This window comes from Daucus carota, chromosome 3 (assembly GCF_001625215.2).
Source record: "Daucus carota subsp. sativus chromosome 3, DH1 v3.0, whole genome shotgun sequence".
Classification (NCBI taxonomy): domain Eukaryota; kingdom Viridiplantae; phylum Streptophyta; class Magnoliopsida; order Apiales; family Apiaceae; genus Daucus; species Daucus carota.
Genome location: NC_030383.2, coordinates 19,481,218 through 19,485,929, shown reverse-complemented (window position 1 = coordinate 19,485,929; position 4,712 = coordinate 19,481,218). Strand labels below are relative to the sequence as shown.

The 4,712-nt window shown below is 39.0% G+C and overlaps 1 non-coding gene across 1 annotated transcript; it reads right to left on the bottom strand.

The window, feature by feature from the left end:
• Positions 1–3,952: 3,952 nt before the first annotated feature.
• LOC135151880 (small nucleolar RNA R71) lies at positions 3,953–4,059 on the bottom strand. The gene has a single exon (XR_010290787.1). It is a non-coding gene; the product is annotated as a small nucleolar RNA R71 (small nucleolar RNA).
• Between the last annotated feature and the right edge of the window lie 653 nt (positions 4,060–4,712).

Sequence of the window (4,712 nt, the reverse complement as noted above, 5' to 3'; positions counted from 1 at the left end):
TCAACTTCAAACGAGTCTGGAATGAAGTTACAAGTTGTTTCCAACTTCAATCTAGCCAATAATGAAGCAACAAGTTGTTTCCGGGCTCAAACGGGTCAAGAATGAAACTACAAGTTGATTCTAATTTTAAACAACCGAAAATGAAGCTACAAGTTGTTTTAAACTTCAAACGAGTCTGGAATGAAACTCCAAGTTGTTTCCAACTTCAATCTAGCCAATAATGAAGCAACAAGTTGTTTACAGGTTTAAACGAGTCAAGAATGAAACTAAAAGTTGATTCTAATTTTAAACAACCGGAAATGAAGCTACAAGTTGTTTTTAAATTCAAACAAGTCTGGAATGAAGCTACAAGTTGTTTCCAACTTCAATCTAGCCAATAATGAAGCAACAAGTTGTTTATAGGCTTAAACGAGTCAAGAATGAAACTATAAGTTGATTCTAATTTGTAACATCTGAAAACGAAGCTAGAAGTTGGTGTCAACTTCAAACGAGTATAGAATGAAGCTACAAGTTGTCTCCAACTTCAATCTAGCCAGTAATGAAGCAACAAGTTGTTTACATGTTTAAACGAGTCAAGAATGAAACTACAAGTTGATTCTAATTTTAAACAACCGAAAATGAAGCTACAAGTTGTTTTCAACTTCAAACGAGTCTGGAATGAAGCTACAAGTTGTTTCCAACTTCAAACTAGCCAATAATGAAGCAGCAAGTTGTTTCCGGGCTCAAACGAGTCAAGAATTAAACTTCAAGTTGATTCCAATTTTAAACAACCGAAAATGAAGCTACAAGTTGTTTTTAACTTCAAACGAGTCTGGAATGAAGCTACAAGTTGTTTCCAACTTCAAACTTGCCAATAATGAAGCAGCAAGTTGTTTCCAGGCTCAAACGAGTCAAGAATAAAATTACAAGTTGATTCTAATTTTAAACAACCGAAACTGAAGCTACAAGTTGTTTTCAACTTCAAACGAGTCTGGAATGAAGTTACAAGTTGTTTCAAACTTCAATCTAGCCAATAATGAAGCAACAAGTTGTTTCCGGGCTCAAACGGGTCAAGAATGAAACTACAAGTTGATTCTAATTTTAAACAACCGAAAATGAAGCTACAAGTTGTTTTAAACTTCAAACGAGTCTGGAACGAAACTCCAAGTTGTTTCCAACTTCAATCTAGCCAATAATGAAGCAACAAGTTGTTTACAGGTTTAAACGAGTCAAGAATGAAACTAAAAGTTGATTCTAATTTTAAGCAACCGGAAATGAAGCTACAAGTTGTTTTTAAATTCAAACAAGTCTGGAATGAAGCTACAAGTTGTTTCCAACTTCAATCTAGCCAATAATGAAGCAACAAGTTGTTTATAGGCTTAAACGAGTCAAGAATGAAACTATAAGTTGATTCTAATTTGTTACATCTGAAAACGAAGCTAGAAGTTGGTGTCAACTTCAAACGAGTATAGAATGAAGCTACAAGTTGTCTCCAACTTCAATCTAGCCAGTAATGAAGCAACAAGTTGTTTACATGTTTAAACGAGTCAAGAATGAAACTACAAGTTGATTCTAATTTTAAACAACCGAAAATGAAGCTACAAATTGTTTTCAACTTCAAACGAGTCTTGAATGAAGCTACAAGTTGTTTCCAACTTCAAACTAGCCAATAATGAAGCAGCAAGTTGTTTCCGGGCTCAAACGAGTCAAGAATTAAACTTCAAGTTGATTCCAATTTTAAACAACCGAAAATGAAGATACAAGTTGTTTTTAACTTCAAACGAGTCTGGAATGAAGCTACAAGTTGTTTCCAACTTCAAACTTGCCAATAATGAAGCAGCAAGTTGTTTCCAGGCTCAAACGAGTCAAGAATGAAACTACAAGTTCATTCTAATTTTAAACAACCAAAAATGAAGCTATGATAAGTGGAGTTTATATCCACTTGGAATGCCTTCATTACGACTTAAATTGATGATTTGGCCTCAAGTATGGGGTGTTTTTGATGTGTTCTTGTGGTGTTGTGTAGGTTTCCTAGGAGGAGGATAAAGGGTGGATTAAAGGCTAAAAGGTGAAAGAAACGGCGTAAGGATCGAGCGAGCAAGGAAGGAGAAAAGGGAAGGAAGGTTCCAAGATCGTTCGGGGCTGCTCAAATGGGGTCTCCACCCCATTTACGGGGTCTCCACCCCATTCTGAAGAAGAAAAATCTGCCCTGACGGGGTCTCCACCCCACTGATGGGGTCTCCACCCTACTTCAGCAGATTAGGGGCTGCCCTGACGGGGTCTCCACCCCACTGACGGGGTCTCCACCCCACTGACGGGGTCTCCACCCCATTCTGTTGGAAGAAAAAGCCCAAATTGCCTATTCTTGATCCGTTTGAAGGCCCGATCGCTGTGGGACTTAAACAAAAGCTCAAGGGAGAAGCCTAATAACCGAGAATCATTCCAAGGAGCACGTGACGGCTACGAAGAAGATCTAGTTCATAATTTCATCTTTGTAATTCTTCGAAGTAGACGCAACTTTGGATGCTCATTCGGATTTGTTTCGAAACTCTTGTTTTACTCTTTTAATATTGTTTAGACTATTCCGTACCATGTTTACATTCGAACCCATGATGATGAGAAGTTCGATTATGAACTAATCATTATCGTGGGATTCTAACGGATTTATATATGGATTTCAGTAGTTGATTTGCCTTAATTATTTGTGTGATGAATGTTTGATTTCTTCGTATTGGTTGTGCTTATTCTTCTTAGATGCGTAGCTAACATCTAAGTTGTGGGTTAATCTTTATTGAAGCGACAGTGGATATATTGATTTAGAACTTGCCATGCGAACATAGGATTATGTATTCGATATACATGATTAGTGGTGTGATTTTAACCATCTTGCATCGCCCTATGTAATCTTGATAGATAACTTGTTCTTCAACCATTATGTTTTCAAATTCTATAGACATATAGGGTCTAAGCATAATTGGTGCCTGTCTACCTTCTATCTTAATTGTGGATGTGTAGCAGTATGGTGCACGTATAACGACAGTTAGCGTGTATCAGTATCGTGTTATCTGATTAGTTATCAACCATCACATATCGATAAGGCATAACTCTGAATGAAGTATATGATGAAGTTAGAATCTCATGTTTTATTCTCATAAGTAATTCGATTTAATTCTCCTAGCTATAATTCGATTAAATTAGTTAATTTAGATAAAACCAACCAAATTGTTATTTGTCCAAGCATTGAATAATAATCATACATTGGTGCATAAGTGCATAATTCTGAATACACCAGTCTCTGTGGGAACGAACTGAATTTGATTTTCTATACTACTTGTGACCACGTACGCTTGCGTGATTTTGTGCGAACAAGTTTTTGGCGCCGCTGCCGGGGACTCGGTGTTATATTTTAGTTTATGTGCTTGTCATTAGTGGTCGTTAAAGTTCAGTGACTTGGATTCTTTTCTCACTTTAGTTCGTTGTGTGTGTTTCAGGTACTTGAGGGACGTGTATGCGAACACGTTCTCAGGCTCGTAAGGAAGCATTAATTAAGGAAGAAACGATAGAGATTGATACGATGGTTGATCAACCACCAGCTGTGAATATTCCTAAGGCTCTGAAGGCTTTCTCTGAGCCTAAAATCAATGACATTCAATCGAGCATTGTCAGGCCAGCAATTCAGGCCAACACATTCGAGATCAAACCGAGCACTATTCAGATGGTACAGAACTCAGTGCAGTTTGGGGGTTCTCCGACTGAGGATCCTAATACTCATATTCGGGACTTCATTGAGATCTGCGACACTTTCAAGTTCAATGGTGTTACGGACGATGCCATCAGATTGAGGTTGTTCCCATTTTCTCTGAGGGATAAAGCTAAAGGATGGTTGCATTCTCTTCCTGCAGGATCTATTACGACATGGGAGGATCTGGCTCAGAAATTTCTTACTAAGTTCTTCCCTATGGCTAAAACCGCTGCAATCAGGAATGCTATCACTCAATTCTCTCAGTTGTCTGGTGAAACTTTATGTGAAGCTTGGGAACGCTACAAGGAGATGCTTCGGAAGTGCCCACATCATGGGATGCCTGATTGGATGGTTATTAATTGCTTTTATAATGGGTTGGGTCCTCAATCGAGGCCAATGCTCGATGCTGCATCAGGTGGAGCTCTATGGGCTAAGAGCTATGATGAGGCTTATGAGTTGATCGAGATGATGGCTGCGAATGAATATCAGAATCCTACTCAGCGTCTTCATCAGGGCAAAGCAGCAGGAATTCTAGATGTTGATGCTACTACAGCCATAGCTGCTCAGCTTAAGGCTCTTACTATGAAGGTGGATTCTTTGGCAAATCTAGGAAATCAGCAGCCACCTTCAGTCTGCGAGCTCTGTGCTGGAGCACATTCTTCGGATCAGTGTGCTATATCGAGCGAATCCGCTCAGTTTGTGAGCAACTTTCAGCGGTCTCAACTGCCAGCTCCGGCTACTTATCATCCCAATAATCGGAATCATCCGAACTTCAGCTGGAGCAATAATCAGAATTACATGCCACAACAACAGCAACAGTTTCAGCAGCAAGGATCTAGACCTTTTAACCCTTCTGGTTTTCAACAACAGTTTGCACCGAGGCAGCAATTCCATCCACCCGGATTCCAGCAACAAAATCATGGAGTGGCTGGACAGTCTTCCAATGAAAGATCAGAATTGGAAGAATTAAGATTAATGGTTAAAAGCCAAT